Source organism: Felis catus, chromosome A3, assembly GCF_018350175.1.
Source record: "Felis catus isolate Fca126 chromosome A3, F.catus_Fca126_mat1.0, whole genome shotgun sequence".
Lineage (NCBI taxonomy): Eukaryota > Metazoa > Chordata > Mammalia > Carnivora > Felidae > Felis > Felis catus.
In genome coordinates this window covers 127,693,250-127,712,296 of record NC_058370.1, presented here as the reverse complement: position 1 = coordinate 127,712,296, position 19,047 = coordinate 127,693,250, and the positions used below count along the sequence as shown (strand labels likewise).

The 19,047-nt window shown below is 49.1% G+C and overlaps 1 protein-coding gene across 4 annotated transcripts in view; it reads right to left on the bottom strand.

Moving 5' to 3' along the window:
- Positions 1-18,792, bottom strand: part of CYRIA (CYFIP related Rac1 interactor A) — a 107,521-nt gene extending 88,729 nt beyond the window's left edge. For 2 of the 4 annotated variants that reach the window (XM_023252087.2, XM_023252088.2), the window contains exon 1: positions 18,702-18,792. The gene's annotated coding sequence lies outside the window, so the exon portion shown is untranslated. The remainder of the gene's footprint in view (positions 1-18,701) is intronic. The other 2 variants (XM_019827884.3, XM_045054916.1) reach the window with 2 other exon arrangements.
- Positions 18,793-19,047: the final 255 nt, after the last annotated feature.

The window sequence follows — 19,047 nt, the reverse complement described above, 5'->3', positions numbered from 1 at the left end:
TCTTGGCCCGAGTCAACTTCACAGCAATTTGAGGCCCACAGCCCGAACTGACCAGAAGTCCTGCCCAAACAGGAAGCCTAGAGGGTCTCCCTGACTTCCCAGGCTCAGGTACAACAGTGGTGAAGGCCCCAGACCTGAAGAGTTTTCCAGTCTCTGCACCGTATCATGAGATTGTTCAAGACAGGAGCGTGGCCACATCTGAGGCAGGACCCTCCCTTCCTCACCGCCCATCTCAGTCCCTCTGTCCATGGGGTCCCACATTCCCAGCCTCAATCCAAGACCTCGTTTCTGCTTTTGCTCTCCCTTTGGGGCCGAGACTGGACAGAGCTACTCATTAAAATGGATCATGAATGTCCTGCACTCACTATTGACAAGCATGGCTCCAAACCCTTCACATATATCACCCCATTAGCTCCGCCAAGCACCCCAGGAGGAAGATGTTATCATTATCCTTACTTTGCAGATGTGAACAATAAGACACAGAGAGGTTGAGTAACCAGCCCAAGCTCACACAGCTGGTGAATAAAGCAAGTGGTCCGTGCCCTCTGCACAGCCTCTTGCCCTGCCCTCACCTCTCGGGGTCTTCGTTTTCTTCTCTATATTTAGGAGACTACCAGCAAGATAGGGTAAGGACAACAATAAAAGATAGGAATAATCACATGTGCTTTGGAAAGCCCCCAAAGACACCACAGTGGTCAACAGCACTATTATTACTGTCCCTGACAAGGACAGTAGGTCAACAATGCTGGGGACCCTGAGTTCTGTGTGCCCGAGAGTTCTCCGATGTAATGGCACGAGTTCCAACCTAAAGGAGTAAAAGGCCTCAGAGATGTGATTATGCTTGCATTTAAGAAATACACTGATAGGGGCGCCTGGGTGGCGCAGTCGGTTAAGTGTCCGACTTCAGCCAGGTCACGATCTCGCGGTCCGTGAGTTCGAGCCCCGCGTCGGGCTCTGGGCTGATGGCTCGGAGCCTGGAGCCTGCTTCCGATTCTGTGTCTCCCTCTCTCTCTGCGCCTCCCCCATTCATGCTCTGTATCTCTCTGTCCCAAAAATAAATAAACGTTGAAAAAAAAATTAAAAAAAAATCTTTAAAAAAAAAAAAAAGAAATACACTGATAAACCTGTTTATCTAGTGCACAGCTACAATCCGTGCTTTGCCAGATTTTCTCATCTTAAACAGACTGTGGAAACTTTAATTATATTTGGCTTTTGAGTTCCCAGAGAATTAGAGCAGCTGTGACCTCACGCAGTTATCCAGAACACCCGGTCTGTACTGGTTACCTATTGTTTTCTGGGCAAGGTGTGAGGTTTTACCCCGAGCACATGGGGGTAAACGATACAAAATTTCTTCCACCCTGGAGCTGCTATCTCCTGGTGCAACTGAATGTTGGCTAGGTCGTGGTATTTCAGTTCACTAAAATATCAACAGGAAATAGAAGCTCAATCCTATTTTCCTAAGAATCTGACATTCCCATGTTGTTTAATAGGTTTACGAGGCATGGGTTAGGCGGCATGATTTTCTCAACTGTAAAAAGATTATATTGCCTTTCTGGTTGCCGTGTGACTTGCGTGTACTAGTCCCCTCCCACGGGAGGGAGGCACAGTTGACAGAGGACTTGGCCACTCACCCTGTTTAGCAAAGGGAATGTAAGCGGAATAAAGCAGAAGCTTCAAGAAGCATGTCAAGCTTCTGCCACCTTTTGCTCACTGTCTTCCCCGTGATGACCATGACGCATCCCCAGAAGTGCCTGCCCTGTCGGTCCAGGTGGCAGACAGAGAAATGTCGAGCAATGCCACCGAACCAGCCTGCAGCCCCTGACGTGTGGCACAAGAGAGACGCTTGTTGCTACCAACCACTGAAATTTTAGGACTGTTTCTCACCGCCACAAACCTGGCGGATACACCACATTATGGCATATAAAATCATGTCACATTCACCGGTATTAGGTTGAGGACAGCAAAAGGAATTATGCCCATTTTGTGGATGAGGGCCCCAAGACCTAAGCGTGGTTAAGTGACGGGGGAGAATCGAAGAGCGGAGAGAGGAAAATAATGGACACAAAGCCAGAGGCATTATTCTAGCCCAGTGTGATTAAAGACAAGGCTGACACATCATTAGGGTAAAAATCTCTTTCACAAACTACACGTTGATTAAAAGACCAACAAACCACGCAGGTTTCCCTGGTCTCCGGGCCATTTCCTGGCATCGGGGATGATCTAGCCGAAGAGCAAGAGACAGGCAGTGCGAGAAACATGGAACCCGAGGGCGGAGCTCTCATCTGCTTGAACTGAGCGGGGGCTAGCCTCAGCTCTTCTGCTCCATGGCTGAGGGGCACCACTGAAACTTTTCGGGGACAATAGCTATTCTTCTCCGGCCATGGCAAGGCTTCATGAGCTTCCAGAGTGGCCTCGCAGCCCCAGGATGCCCATCACGTGCCTGAAGCCAGCACTGGGAACAGTGTGTCATTTCACCAGGAAATCGGGCCAGAAAGACACCCCGACCTTAACACCTGGTCAGGGAGGTAGTAACTCAGGACAGAGGTTCACAGGATCTGTTTGGAGTGACTAATTCAATTTTCTTGTTCCTATTGTTTTAAACCCAAACCTATTGTTCTTTGTCTTTGCTTTATTCTCTCCTTTCCCTCTTAGTTTCACTTTTTTAAAAAGCTCCTTTCAACGGGAGTGAGTGAGTCACCCTAATTATTGATTTAGACACATTTCGGGCCGGCTTTACACACGCCATCCCGGCGTACTGACATATATGGAAAGTATTCTTTAACAGCTAATCTCTTCACCAGAAAGCTCAGTTTCCAACAGCTATATTTGGGGGTCTGAGAGGGTTGGCACCCTGCATGTCGCTTTTCATTCACACTGTTGGTTTCCTACCCTTGACCCAAGCGAGGCTGACTTCTGACACGTCCCTCCCCGCTCTCTGCCCACAGATGCTATTTTCATACAGCACCCAAGGCTTTTCATATCCTGAGCCACATTCTGGCCTTTTTTTTCTTTAGTGTAATATGCACCAAAAATACAACCAGCCCCATAGCATTTAGGTGCATGCACATATACGTGTGCCTGTTTTTTTAAAAAAAAGTTTTGCGTTGAGTTGCAGAAACCAGACACTGATATAATGTCAGGAAAAGCCATTCCGGACGCCGGGAGAAAGCCCACACGGGCAGCTGGAGACATACCAGGAGAAACAAAGCTTCTAATGATTGAGTTGTGAGCAAACTTTAGATTTCATCCAAACCTCTCACCGGGTACCACCTTGCTAATGGAGGTCGCTTACCAGGCATGTCAGTAACACTTTGAAATTTGTAGAGAGCTTTTTAACTTCTTTTCAAAGTGTGTTATGTTCATAATAACCCCAAGAGGGAGCATTACCAGGACAGAAGGTCAACTCCACCGGCGAGAGCCTGGCAAGGTTGTGACTTGTTTTAAACAGGTCATTGGTGTGTACAGAACTAACTCCCCATTCTTCCAATGTCACGTACTGTGAATTTTTATTCCCCTACTTTTATTTTTTTTAAGTTTTTAAAAAATGTTTATTTTAGAGAGAGAGAGAGAGAGAGAGAGAGAGAGAAAGAACAAGCAGGGGAGGGGAAGAGAGAGAGGGGGACAGAGGATCCAAATGAAGTGGGCTCCACACTGACAGAGGCAACCCCAATGTGGGGCTCGAACCCACGAATGGTGAGATTGTGACCTGAGCCAAATTCAAACGCTCAACCAGCTGGGCCACCCAGGGGCCCCATTCCCCACTTTTAAACATTTGCAACATGCATCTGAAGCCAGGACATTCAAGTGATCTCATCTCAAACGCCCTGAATAAAGCTCTTCTAGAAGTCCCCGTAGAATGCAGGCTCTATGAGGGCCAGGCTGATCTATTTACACAAGCACCCAGCACAGTGTTTGTCCACAGTCCATTCTCAAAAAAAAACAAAAACAAAACAAAACAAAAACAAACCAAAACCAAAACCAAACCAAACAAAAAAACATTGTCGAACAATTGCAAGACAAACTAGTCTTCCTCCAACTTTTCTTGTTTTTTTTTTTTTTTTTTTTTTTTTTTTTTTTTTTTTTTTAAGTTATTTTTGGGACAGAGAGAGACAGAGCATGAACGGGGGAGGGGCAGAGAGAGAGGGAGACACAGAATCGGAAACAGGCTCCAGGCTCCGAGCCATCAGCCCAGAGCCCGACGCGGGGCTCGAACTCACAGACCGCGAGATCGTGACCTGGCTGAAGTCGGACGCTCAACCGACTGCGCCACCCAGGCGCCCCCAACTTTTCTTGTTTTTAAGCAAACCCGCCACCTGACAGGCCCGCTACGAAGGAATTACTGTCCTTCCCAACTCTCATTAATGAACGCTCTGCAGCTCACAGCTATGTCAATGGCATACACACGTTGGCACACACATACATCTGGTTGAAAATCCAATTTCATCACTGCCTTGTTGACACCCCCCAATGGCTACCCACGGAGTTTAGGACGTCCGGTTTCAATCCCACTGCCCCAGACCCCCTTACTCTGACCCTACTGGGCCACTTTTACCAAGTGCTATGATTGGGCCAAGTTGCTGTAAGTCTCCTTTGCCCTGAAGATGCAGGGTTGCAACCGGGAGCAGTTTCTGAAGGCAGGAGCAGACAGCCGTGGGCAGCCCCTCATGCTGGCAGTCACTGGAGGCCCCGTGCTTCTGCCTGGCCCTCTTCCCTTAGCCCATATGCACCTCACACGCTCTTTCCCCACCTCAGAAGCAGCCCAAGCCTCTCAGAGACCGGTGTTCCACTCTGTGAGGGGAAACTCCCTACCGGGGAAAATGCTCTTTTCTCTCCAGAAAGGTCTCCAGAGTTGAGGCTTACCCGGTCCCCGCCCCAGCAATCCTCTAAGAGAGCAAAGTGGTGAGTGGAAAGTCCTGGCAGGTCTACTGACACGCTTTGAGGGTTTCTTAAGGCTCCTGTTCTAGCCGGTGGTCACTTTTTGTAAACATCAGTCCCTAGCAGGGAACTGGGCCATCCTGCTAATCCCTGGGGATTTCTGGTGAGGCCCTCTTCCTCCTGACTCCAGTGAACCCCCTCCTCTCTGCAACTTTCACTTCCAGCTTTTTCCTGGCACCTTACTGTCTCCCTAGCAAGCCCATCCGTTTGATGGCTGTCCAAAAAGGAACTGCCTAATTGGAGTTTAGAAGCGGCATTCCTTCAAAATAACCTTTTTTTTTTTTTAATCAAAAGGATCACAAATAATCTTTAATTAGAACACTTGGCCTTAAAAAAAGAAGAAAAGGAGCAGTGTTATAAACGCTGCTCTCTTCCTCTCCCCTGGGCCTGTGCTGAGGGCTCGGGACGTGAAAACTGTGGCTAAGCAGCCTTCCCTCCAGGGTGCACAGGCCAGTGTGGGGACAGGTCAGGGGAAAAGGTGTTCATAAAAATACCGTGAAGGCTCACGGTCAGAGGGAACACCAGGCGAGCACTGAAATCACAGGCCAGCTCCAGGCTGTCTCCCCAGCCTCTCTGCCGGCCACTGCCCGCCTGTCACTCTGCTATAGACCCCGGTCTTCTTGTGGCTCCTTCAACGGGCTGGGCACGACTACCCTGCTCACTCTCTTCCTGGAGCATGCTTTCTCTAGAAAGCTACGTGGTTCATTCTCTCACTTCCTACAGACCCTCCCTCATCTCACCCTTCGTGAGGACTTCCCTGACCCCCCAAGTCCAAGCAGCAACTCTTCCCCTAAATTCCCCCACTCTCTCCTCACTCTGTATACCATTTCTACTCCGTTTCTCTTCATGGAATATATGACATCTAACATAATCATTTTACTTGTTGACGTGCTTATGGCCCACCTTTCCCCAATAGAATAAAGCTTCATGGGGCAAATTTTGACTGCTTCACTGTGAATCTCCAGAAATTGACACAGAGGAGAGGTCACCAACTCCCTGTGAGTGCCCAATAATTGTTAATTGAATAAGTGGATGGATGGATGGATGGATGGATGGATAGATGGATGGGTGGATGGATGATGGATGGATGGATGATGGATGGATGATGGATGGATGATGGATGGATGATGGATGGATGGATTGATGGATGGATTGATGGATGGATAATGAATGAATGGATGATGGATAGATGGATGGATGATGGATGGACGGATGATGGATGGATGGATGGGTGGATGATGGATGGATGGATGATGGATAGATGCATGGATGATGGATGATGGATGGATGGATGGATGGATTGATGGATGGATGGACTTGGTGGGGAGTTGGGGGATGTATCCAGAAAAGGGTACTAAATCTTAAAGGACCTTTTAGGTTAATACAAAGCATTTAGAAAAGAGAATGCCTAGCCCACGCGTGACCTTGGGTAAATCATATTACCACTTTCTCCTCTGTAACATGAAGCGAATGCATAATATTGGCAAGTCTATGATGAGCAATGAAACTAAAACAGTTCAGACTAACTAAAATGAGCTGAGGATGGCACAGGCTAATGCAACATGGGAAGAGACAAGAGGAACCATGCCTTTCTCCACAACCACCAGATCAAGTTCTAACCACAGCAGACAGAGACTGAAGAAGCCAGGCACAATGAGGGTGAGAGCTAGGTTGGTCGGCTGAACTTGATCCTGTGGTTCAACAAGGGGTACTTTGGTCCTAGGCCAAAAGCAAAGCCCCCAGCATGCCATAGAACTATATTCTAAATTGTTAATTCAAAAAGCAAATCACTTTTCATATGCTACTTGCCTTTATGCAAATAATTGCATCTCCCTGAGCCTTCGTTCCGCCAAAAATGAAGCCCACATCTTCTCCTACTAAGCGACATGTAAAAGTTTCTAGAACAGTGTCTGCCACTTTGAAAGTGCACAGTAAAAGTTTTCTGTATGGAAATACAGTATTTGCATGCAGTTTACATTAAAGTGGGGAGAGCCATGGGACTCCTTTCTGGAAAAAGGCAAAGAACTCCAACCGAGTGTATTTTCTGGGGCTTAAGTAGAGTCATGGCAGGGGAAAAAATTGTATTTTCTTAAAAAAATAAGATTGTGGCCTGGAAGCAGTGTGAAAACTATGTGGTGTGGGAAAGTGTAGGACTTTGAGAGCCAGGCAGATTTGAGCCAAAATCCTGGTGCCCCATTTTCAATCCTGTGTCTTAAAGCGAGTTTTTAAAACTCTTTTGTTGGGGCGCCTGGGTGGCTCAGTTGGTTAAGAGTCCAGCTTCAGCTCAGGTCATGACCTCACGGTTTATGGTTTATGGGTTTGAGCCCCGCTTCAGGCTCTGTGCTGAGAGTCTGGAGCCTGCTTCAGATCCTGTGTCTCCCTCTCTCTCTGCCCCCTCCCACTTGTGCTCTGTCTCTCTGTCTCTCAAAAATGAATAAACGTTAAAGGAAAAAAAACCCCTCTCTTGACTTGATTGTCTTTATTTTCAAAAGAGAAATAGGGGCACCTCCGTGGCTCAGTTGGTTAAGCGTCTGACTCTTGATTTTGGCTCAGGTCACGATCTCTGAAGTTTATGAGTTCAAGCCCCATGGAAACAGCACAGAGCCTGCTTTGCCTAGGATTCTCTCTCTCCCTCTCTCTCTCTCTCTCTCTCTGCCCCCCTCCCTAAATAAACACATAAACGTAAAAAGAGAGAGAGAGAGAAATAAATATATCTACCTTGCAAGGTTGTCTATAAGGTGAAAAATGTATATAAACAGATGAACAAAATAGAATTAATAGGTGCAAAATGCATGCTGAAAAGCATAATTAATTTCTACTAATATAAATGAAAATTTGAGTGTACTTTGAACAATGAGGGGCCATGTCGGTCCTGGGTAACCTGTAAATCACTAGGCAGAAAAAATAATTCATGTTGCATAGACCATGAAATATCAAACATACCATAGCTATTTTTGTTTATATGAGCTACTCAAAGTATTTCCTGAGGTTGAGGCTGAACAGATAAATTTATACAAGCCACAACCTTACTAGCAGGTTACCCAGTGAACAGTGTAAAAGGGAACCAGGGGGTGGAGTCTTGACACAGTGTTTCAAAGGAGGAAAAAATAAGAGATGTGCACATAGCACTCCATTCATCGGGCACGCGCTTACACAACCCTCTCCCTCTCCCAGAGGCAGCCTTGAGCCCGGGAATCCAGAGCCAGGCTTCCCTCATCGACCCAGACCCAGGATTCGCTTTACACTTCATCCAGTGAAACCCACTCTTTAAAGAGGGACTGGAATCCAGGGGGAAACTCAGTTCCCCAGAGACTCCCCAGGCAGTGCTCCCTCCACATCCCGCTAGGTCTCCCCTGCTCCTTGGAAGCGTAGGAAGCAAAACTGAGCAAGGATTCCTAGCTCCCTTCCTAGCTCCTAGCTCTTTCTCTGCCCTCACCTCCAGGCTCCCGACGCTGCTTTCCTTCGACGAGGGGACCAGAAAACCATGTTTCCTGGGCAGAGGCAGCTGCCACAGTGTCTCTTCGGGGTTTCTCTTTCTCCTTCTCTTCTCTTTCTCTTTCATAACCTTTTCCTACATCCCCCAACCAGTTAGTAAATAAAACTGAATATTTTCCTACTCCTTTGTTTTTTTCAAGCCTATATTAGGCTTTTCTTCCATTTATTTTTATTTTTTAAGTAGTATGCTCAAATGATTTGAGTGTTTTCAAATATGTCCAGGGTAAGATTTGACAGGGTCCTGTGTTTCCAAAGCAAAAGAGTTAGACATTTCTCCCTAAAAAAAATGTGATCTGGTTGCTTCCTGCCAAGGAACCTCGGAATCGCCTATCTCAGTGGTGGTCCCCGGTCCTTGAAACACAAAAGGCCCCCTAGCCCCGTGGGAGCCCCTCAGCGGTCAGTTCCTTAGTGAGCTACACAAAAACCAGGGTTCAAGTTGAGGGGGAGCCTTGCTCAGAGAGCACCTGGCAAGGCTCTGGCCTTGGTAACACCTCCCTGAAGTTGAAGGGACTCCCCATCTTGCACATGCACACACACACACACACACACACACACACACACAGGAGTCCAGGCCTCTCGAATTTACGAGGACCAGCCAACCCCAAGAAGCACCCTGGGGAACTTCAGGACCAGGGTGCCCCGGTGTTGACCATGTTCACCACTCCCCAGTGGCTCCCACAGTCTGCAAACTGAAGGGCCTCAGGATCCTAAAACTCAAGGTCACTTCTCCGTTGTGGAAACCCCCTGTCCACAGTCAGGCCCCTGGTTCCTATCATCAAATACTGCCAAGTGAGAATCCCCTGGATGATCAGGGTGGGTGCTCAGATAGGAGCAGAGTGACCGATTTCTTATACGTCGTGAGATCCAGGAGGACATGCGAAACTTTCAACCTGGCAAAAGCCAGAGGTATGATACATCAACTGTAAACTTAAAGGGCAAAGAAATAGAGAAAGAGAGAGAGAATAAGGTTGGTCCCCAAAGCCCTGTACCTCCATGTTCTATAATCCATATTTAGCCCACAAAGGTGCACACTATTTCAGTTCCTTGGGTAGACCTCCCCTGGTTCCATGCTCTACAACAGGGAATTTTCACTCTCCTTCCCGACACCGCTTCAAGAATGCCTAGCCATGACCTTCACTACAACCCCAGTCACGAGAGCAGCTGCTGGGATGGCCACCTCCAGCAGGGCATCAGTCACCTGCCATGCATGCTCAAGCATTGAGTGAGCCCTTGCTGGGCATCAGTGCAGGTGGATCCCACACAAACCAGCCCCCCACCCCCAAACCAGAGGGCATCAGTCACCTGCCATGCATGCTCAAGCATTGAGTGAGCCCTCGCTGGGCATCAGTGCAGGTGGATCCCACACAAACCAGCCCACCACCCCCAAACCGGAGGATCAGAGTTGTGAGAAGTAAAGGAACAGCCGGAGGAAACCGACGCACAGGGCAGGGAAGCCTCTTGCCTCCCCCCGGCCTGCACGGAGGCCCTACGGAGGACTGAAGCTTCAAGAACACAGCCAGCAAGCCGCTCGGCGCTTTTCACTCTGATGGGGGCCCCCACCTCCACCCTAGCCACTCACAGCGGGGGAAGAAAGACTTAATTTACTTAGAAACAGAGTTCCTGGTGCCCAGAGAAGGGAAGCAACATGCCCAAGCTGACTCAACAAGTCAAAAGCAGACCCAAGATAAGAAGCGAGACCTTCTCACGCTCTGGTTACCGCTTTCACTTCCCCATGCTCCCTGGCCAGGCCCCGGTTCCCTCCCATATGGCTAAAATGATGAGTAAGATTTAAAAACTCCCTTCTACCTTCCTCCAACGGCCAATGATGAAACTTGCCTAGAAGCCACACTAGTCCAAAAATTCCCAGTTTATTTTTAGTCCTATGGAATTTTTTTAAAAACTTACTTCGTCCCATTGAAACGCTGGAACCTATTCTTCAAAATTTTTGTTGTTATTGCTGCTGCTGTTGTTTTGTGTTTGTGCCAAAAATGGTCATTTATTTCCTATTACAGTTGACCCTCGAAAAACATGGTCCACTGACCCACAGATTTTTTCAATAAATGCAGGACAGTAGCGTAAATCTATTTTCTCTTCCTTATGATTTTTCTTAACATTTTCCTTTCTGTATTCCTTCCTGTATTATATAGGAATACAGTATATAATACATGTCACATACAAAATACACATTAAGGCTTTTGATGAGCACCAGATGAGCCGTGTCACCAAAGCATCTAGTATCAAAGGCAGGACACTTGAGCCTGGGTGGCTCAGTCAGTTAAGTGTCCAACTTGATTTCGGCTCGGGTCATGATCTCACGGTTCACGAGATGGAGCCCCACATCGGGCTCTGCAGGGACAGTGAAGAGCCTGCTTGGGATTCTCTCTCATCCTCTGTCCTCTGTCCCTCCCCGTCCCTCGCTCGTTCTCCCTCTCTCTCTCTCTCTCTCTCTCTCTTCAGGGAAGCTACGTGTTCTTTTGGGTTTATGAATAAGAGGTCCACAAACCCTTCTTTGATATTCTTTCCTTAGATGTACTTCTAAATTCAGAACCTTTCAGATTTTAGAACAATAATACAGTGCATGTACTATGTTATGTATACCCTGGCAGGCTCCCGGACACTCATCCTTCTGATGAAAAACTTATTCACCTAGAGTGGTATAAATGAAACCCATGAAGAGTCTCATGTACAATCAGGCCACCTTTTGACTTCAAATGAGTTATGAAAAACAACACTTTAACTTTTCAGAGCATTTTGGATTTTGGACTTGCAAATAAGGGAATGTCAATCTTGCGACCTTATTCATTACATCTGAAGGTACCCAAGGGCCCAGATTTGAAACCTCAACACTTCAGAAAGAAAACACACCTATGCACACTTCCAAGATAAGGAAAAGACTAAGGGTGGGGAGACAGATTATAGATTAAGTGCAACACTTGTAATGCTCCAGCAAACAATACAGCCAGGTTCGATTCAAATATAATATGAAGATTCACAGCTAGAAATATAAGCTCAGAGGAGTGGATCTGGGGGCTTTGTCGAGGGGCAATTCAGGAATGTGTCCATCAGAGAAAAGAGAAGCCCCATGTCACTTTCTACCTCACACAACAAATAAAGAGGAGCCTAAAAGCAGGAGCGAAAATTTTTCAAATTTTCTTCAAAGACCAGGCAAAAAAAGGAGGCTGACACATGGCTAATTAATTTCTTCTTTCCAATATTCCTGAGACACAAATATCATTAACTTCAGTTCGTAAATTACAAAATTTAGCAAGTCTAAGGAATCTGCCTAGAGGAAGAGCCAGGATTTCAACCCAGGTTTGTTTGTTTCCAGGTGCACACTTGCCCTGTAGCCCCAGGGATATTCGCACAGAACTTCCATGTGTACATTTCACCCCTAGACATCTCAGAGAGTTACAGTCTGCTTGTAGCTTTCACAAGGCTGAATTCTGGTCCCAGCCTTGGAAAAGTCTCTGATATGGGTTCCCTATCTATCTATCTATCTATCTATTTATCTATGTCTTTCTCTTGACCTCAGTGTTTGTAAAATAGAGGAAGTAGACCAAAGGTGTCATTCTTGTTTTGACGACATGTGAATCTGTCATTCTGCAAGCTCAGTCCACGGTTTTCTTGTGCTCCCATGACCTCCAGCTGTCTCAGGGAGAAGTCTGAAAAATAAGTTATACACAACCTGCCTCAATTGGGTGGGCTCCACAGCTCAGCAAGGCCATATGCTGCACACACCAGAGGCTCAGCTCATTACTGCTGGATGGCATTCTCTGATGAAGTGGGCTAAGCAAAGGACACCCTCCAAGGACGTCAGTCCAATGCCGAGATGCCGGTCACAGGGAAGCACTGAAAACACAGCTATATTTTCTTTCCTTTTTTTTTTTTTTTTTGTCAGTTTCAAGGTGTGGAGGGAGGCCCATCTAGCTCTTTGAGATGAGGATTTTCCCCAAGACATATCTTTTTAATTCCACACTCCTCACATATGCACGGTTCTCATTTCTCCTACGGGTGGTGGAGAGAGCCCAGGCTTTGCAGGCACACAGATGTGGCTTTAGGCGCCAGCCCGCAACCTTCTTGAATGAAATGGCATTCTGCAAGTTCCTTAGCACCTCTCCATTTCAATTTCTCCACCCAGAATGGGGGTATCTGTTTCCAAAGCTCATCAAAAGATGACTAGAAGTGGGGCGCCTGGGTGGCGCAGTCGGTTAAGCGTCCGACTTCAGCCAGGTCACGATCTCGCGGTCCGTGAGTTCGAGCCCCGCATCAGGCTCTGGGCTGATGGCTCAGAGCCTGGAGCCTGTTTCTGATTCTGTGTCTCCCTCTCTCTCTGCCCCTCCCCTGTTCATGCTCTGTCTCTCTCTGTCCCAAAAATAAATAAACGTTGAAAAAAAAAATTAAAAAAAAAAATGACTAGAAGTGACAATAAGTGCTCATGATTCCTGCTGACAATATTTACATGGTTCAGAAGCTGCCACGGCCCACGTGTTACCGAAGGGACCACAAGACTCAGAAGATGAGAATTTAGGCTGCTAGGGAGTGGGCAGCGTGGGTGGAAGACCCCGGGTCTTCTCTGACTCCCTGTTAGTTCGCCCCCTGGCCCCAGCATGCTGCCACCCTATTCTAGGCTACTGGGACTCAGCCCCATGGTTGCCCGTGGAAGGGCCTATGTTTGGTCAGTGGGAAGGACAGAACTTGATGGAGCGTTGGCGAAGTTGTGTGTTTCCCTCTGCTCTTCACCATCCTAAAATGATTGTGCATTTTCATTTATTCTAAGGCCTGGGAATCATCGAACCAAATTATTTTTTGAAAAACGTTAACTTAAGACAATTGCAGTAACCAAGGCATCTGTGAAGCCAAGCCCTCCATACCCATGTCAGCAGAGACCCTGGAATGTGGGAGGAAGCTGGTGACTCTGCTCCCCACCTCTGCTGAGTATTTGCAACCCTTTTGTCTCTCCCTGTCATCACTGGCTTTGACTTATTTCCCTGATGCTCGATCAGAACGTGGTTCCCTTTCTGTGAGGGAGAGCAAGGTTTCTTTGCTCCTTGAGAGGATTATTTGAAAACACACCAGCTCTGCCTCGGCAGCCTTGCTGACTAAGGCTGCCAGCCTTGCTTCCTTCCCCATCACTCAGGAAAAGGAGCCCAGGGGCTTATTATGATCATCAAGCTAGATGTGGAAGGGTCCTTTTAAGTCATCAAATCCAGCCTTCCCGTGTCACCAAGAGAGAAACCGACCCGGGCAGCGAGGAGCAGAGCTGAGAGCCACGCCCGGGTCATCAGCTGTCTACGCCACGTGCTTCCCTATCCCAAGCCTCTCAACCTGCAACATGTCAGGTGTATTTCAGATGCTCCGCAAACAATACCATGTGGACAGAAATGGACTGCCTTGCAGCAAGAGTCAAAACAATTATATTTCCCTCTTTCTCCGGCACACGAATGCCAAGCTGCGTTTAGCAATGTGTCTCCTGCTCTGCTTCCCCACGGAGTGAGAGCCAGCTGCGGGCAGGGATGATGCCACACTGATCACTACGTGCCATCTCTGGCAGCAGAGGGCAAGGGGCTGCCCTGTACGTATCTGTTAAATAAGTGAATGAGTGATCTCATCTTTACGCTTGATCCATCATAAAACTGCAATTAAATGCTTTGGGGGCACACCATTTCCCCGGTTTCATTTTAGAGATCTAATTATCTACACCATACAGAATTTTTATTGGAGAGTGAAGTCATTAAATAAGCAGACACCAGACTCTGGCCCTGAGATAATTGCCAATAGGAGCACATCTGTCCGCAGCGCTAAGCTGGACCAGGTAAACACATTGCCGGGGAACACGGCACCATTTTCACACCTGATTCGCTGGGACAGCGGGTTCTCAGACCAGGGAAATCGGGCTTCTGAATTCCTGAGAAAGGTTAGCGGTGAGTCATTCCACAATTGCTTCTCAATACTTTCCTACTCCTAGAGGTGGGTTCTAATGACAGTTATAAAATCAGTGCCATTTATTTCAGTGACAAACCGGTAATCCATTCGTGTGCAGAGGACGCTCCTTTCAGCATCATCAAACGCTTCCTCTTAACTTGGACATGTCAGATTCCTCTTCCATTCATCACCTCCCAGAATGAAGCCTCGGCCAGCTGCAGAGAGCTCCATTAATGCTACGCTGAGAGCAAAACTCTAATAAAGTCTCCAAATATTTACTATGAGTCTAAGTTACCGACCAGGTCCTCCCTGTTAAAATCTGCCCTTGTTCTCCAAACACAATTACTTTAGGTCACTGACACACCAGCCAACGAAATGACAAGACTGTATACCAACGCACAAACAGCGAGCAGGCAGGACCCAGTTTTAAATTCCGGCTGATGGGCTCTGTGTTGCTACCTTGCCCTTCCTGGTTTCCTTAACTGTGAAAAGGGGCCGATAATACTAATGTCACAGAATTCTGGGGAGGATTTGAGAAAATGTATATGTGGTAACTTTAAAAAAAAAAAAAAAAAAGGAAGCTACACATGCCCAGAATAAAAAGCATGAAGCATTCATTTGCAAGTATCCTTTGACAAAGGAGCCAAGAAACACAAGAGGGAAAAATGGTCTCTTCAATAAAAGGTGCTGGGAAAACTGGACCCCTTTCTTACACCATACACACATATAAGCGCAAAATGGATTAAAACCTTGAAAGTAAAACCTGAATCCATAAAACTAGAAAATACAGGCCATAAGCTCTCTGACACTGGTCATGGCAATGAATTTTTGGATTTGACACCAAAATCAAAGGCAACAAAGAAAAAATCAACACGTGGGACTTTATCAAATCAAAGTACACTCACAGATAGTAGCTTATCCTTGAAACTCAGAGTGTTCTTTGCCATTTCAAATAGGTTCCCCCTTGAGAAAACAAAAGTGTTGGGGATTTGCATAGAGTCCCCGTGTGGTAAAGGATCATTTCTCTGGTGAGAGATAACTCAACGATTAACCAGCAGTTGAGGGTCCCGAGCATGGGCAATTTGCAACCTTCCCAGATAATGAGTGGATCTCCAAAGGCCAGAATTAGTCCAAAGAGCTCCCCACCTCTGCTAAGAGGACCCAGAGGCCTAGTACCAGAGAACTCTTTCCTAATCAATCAGACTAAATACTGGCAAATGCACTACGAGGTGGGCACCATGCCAGACCCCATAAAGACATTAAGATCGTTTACATCTCAGAAGGCAAGTAGCGTTATTGCCATTTTACAGATATAAGAACTGAGGCTCGGTGTGGTTATCTAGTCCAGGATCCTACAGCTACAGAGTTTGGATTCACAGCTGACTCCAAAATCCACTTCTTTCCAATCACCACGCTGCCCTGTGAGGGAATTCATGCAGCCTCTGAGAAAGGATTTTAACCAGGATGAAATAGGAGCCAAGCACACGATGCCCGATTCAGCCTTAACCGTGACCTAGTCAAATTGTCATCTCCGGGCCCTGCATCACCGTGACTTTGTCACACCACCTCTCTGACTGTATCCTAAGCATCTCTTTCCATGTCTGACTACATTCTTTGAAAAAAGGAATAATGTGCATGGTTTTTGAAATCCCCAGTTCCCACAATTATATTTGGTGCCGAGTAGATGCTCAATGAATGTCAAGTAGGTGAACTAAGTGAATGCAACGTCAAGGGCAGATAAGATGGCTTTAAGGAATGCCTCTAACCCTGACATTTCACGGCTTAATTCTTTCTAGATCAGTTCTAATCTCTGGGCAGTAGTTCGGGGTCTCCAACACTGAGATTTCCCAACGGGATGAGGACATTCAGGTGCTTCAGGCTATCGACTGTTCAAAGCACCCCCTATAGGCTACTCCACGCCATCCTTCAAGAGCAAGCTAACATAGATAGACACGTAAACCCCATTTTAAAGACTTGAAACTGAGGCCCATAGGAGTGACGGACGTCCCCAGGGCCAACATTCGACAATGAGGCTGCTGATTCCCTAGTCTTCTCATGTTACCATTTGCTTCTTCAGAGTATTATTAATAAGCCTGGAGCATAAGCAAAGTAAAGGGAGAAAGGGGAGGGGGTGAGAAAGGAAGGGAAAATAAAAGGGAAGAGAGGAAGAGACAGGGCAGCTTCTCTGGAGAGTGTCACTGACAACTGGCAGTCGGTGACCCTATGGCCCTGGAGAACTGTGAACTCCTCACCCAGGGCTGGCTGGGGTGGGGAGCGTGGGTTTACTTGGCTCTCCGTGCCCCTGACTTACCCAGTTGCAACTAGGCTCTGAGAGCAAAAGCAAACCAAATGCTTCTTGGTCTGAGTCAAAAACAGGAAGTCACAAGTGGCTTCTCTCCCCTCTCAACTTGGGTCTCCAACAGTTGGGGTCAAGGGTGCACCAAAGGACCTGACAGGGAGCTCCCTGGCAGCTCGCCTCTGTGGGAGTCCGCAGCACCTCTAGAATGTGGGGGTTGGGTTGCTTTGCTGCCCCGGGGAGTTGGGGGTTGGGGAGCAGGACCAGGAAGCCCACAGGGTGGGAAGGCAGGGAGATGGGCTTCACGATGCCAGCTCCATCCCTGAGTGCTAAAACCAGTATGACCTGAGGGCAGTAGCTCACTGGAGCTCAGTTTCGTCATCTGCAAAGTGGGGACAGCCCCTACGCCAAGGGGCTGTCGTGAACAGCAGCAGTGAGCCCCTTACCATACACGGAGTCCAGTATTAGCACCAAGGCAGTCTGCTACCCCCTGTGTGCTGCCCACTTCCCAGAGACGCAGACGGGAGGGGGTGTGGACGGGTGGGTCCTCACCTCTCTCCCCTCACAGGAGCCCAGGGCCAGAAGGAGGTGAAGTTCTGCCAGCCCCCAGCCTGGGCCCAGTGCCCATGTTTATGACTGTTTATTTCAGACCAAGTAGAAAGGAGAAATTAGAGCCATAAAAGACAGGACAACAGACCAATAAAAACCAGCTCCCAGAAGAGTCAGAAGGAGGAAGAGAGGCAAAACTGTCACCATAGCAACACAAGACAGTCAGAAGCACGCAGGGAAAACAGCCCCTGTTCTGCCTCCTCTCTTCACAGCAAAGCCAGCCTGGGACCCCATTCGGAGCTCAAGGGAAAGCCGAGGACCCACCCTAAAGCCTGAGCCCCCAGGCCCAGATGCCCGGCCTGACCTGGCTGGCTGCCACCCTCCTCCTGCTGGCCCTCGTGCAGTACGGGGTCCCAGCCCTTCACAGTCCCAGCCCAGCTTGCTGTGCCCTGGGGACTCAATGATATGCAGATGGCACAGGCCCTATCCAGAGGGATGGTGATGGGGAAAGACCAGAGGAAAAGTTTCCAACAGAGTAAGGCAGGAGGCCCACAGAGCTGTGGGGGCTACTAAGGCCCCAAACACTTGCCCCATTACTCTGCCCCAAGTCCTTGGGGAGCAAGCAGGGAAGCCAGCACATGGGTGGAGAGATCAAGCCCGGAACAGTGGCCTGTCAGCGGCTGGGGGAATTTGGAGGATCTGGGGGTGGGGTCAGCAAATACCTCTAGAGGTCTTAAACGACAAAGGTCTTGGTTCTGGTCTCTGGGGACACTGGCCAGCAAGTCAGAACAGCTTGGAGAAGGACCTAGGAACCCACTGGCCCATTTTGACAGAGGCTTCTTGGTCCTTCAGCTGGCAGGCAAGACAGGTGTCTCCACCGAGCAGCATGGCTGGCCTGGGACCAGCCTTTTGGGAAGTGGGTCAAATTGTTCTCAAAGCTCAGGATCTGTAAAGTCCCTCTTGCCAGCCTGGGATTCTGAGGAGAAGGAAGTGATCTAGAGAGGAGGCCTGGGTCCTAGGCACAGCAGTGTGCTGGCTGGCTAAGAACATCTGGGGCAGGTGGCAGCAGAAAGGTCCAGGGATGCAGGCACTGGGGAAGCGGTCATCCTTGCCTCTCAGGCTGTAGAGAAAGATGGGGAGCCCGGGCCTCTGGTGGTGGGAAGAGGGAACCAGAAGGATGGGGTCTCCTGGAAGAATGGCTCTGGAGCTGATGATACCTGGCTGGGGGCCGGGATTGAGCGGTTGAGGGGTGAGGGGGGTGATCTAGAACACAAGCAGGAGGCAGTCCCAGAGCAGGGCAACGGGCGCACAGACGGACATCTGGACGGCGATCGCGGGAGAAGGGCTGAAGGACTGGGTTCTCGGCTCTCCCTCCCTCCCTCCCCTGAAGGCTGCAGGGGCATCGGGGGCCGGGGAAGGATGGCAGGGTTCTCCCGGCGCCTCCCGAACCCCCTTCCCCGCCGACCCCCACCCGTGCTCCCCGCCGCGTCCCCGCCGCGCTCACCCGGGCTCGCCGCCGCCCTGCTTGGCCGCGCGTCCGCCGCTGCCCCAGCCGCCGCCGCTGTGGACGCCTCTCCCGCGGCCGCCGCAGCCTGCGAGACGGCCCCGGAGCCCCGCCCCGGCCCGCCCCGCCCCGGCCCGCCCCCAGCCCGGCCCGCCGCGGCCGCCCCGCCCCGCCCCGGCCCCCGGGGCTCCCCACCCCCGCCGGCACCCGCCTCGCCCCACGCTAGCGCGGGCACCCCTTCCACGTCCTGGGGCCGGTGCCGGCCATCTCCACACAAGGTAGCCCCTGCCCTTCTTTCGGCCTTGGCCGTTTGGCTTTGCCCCCCAGGAGGAAGCCCGGACCAGCC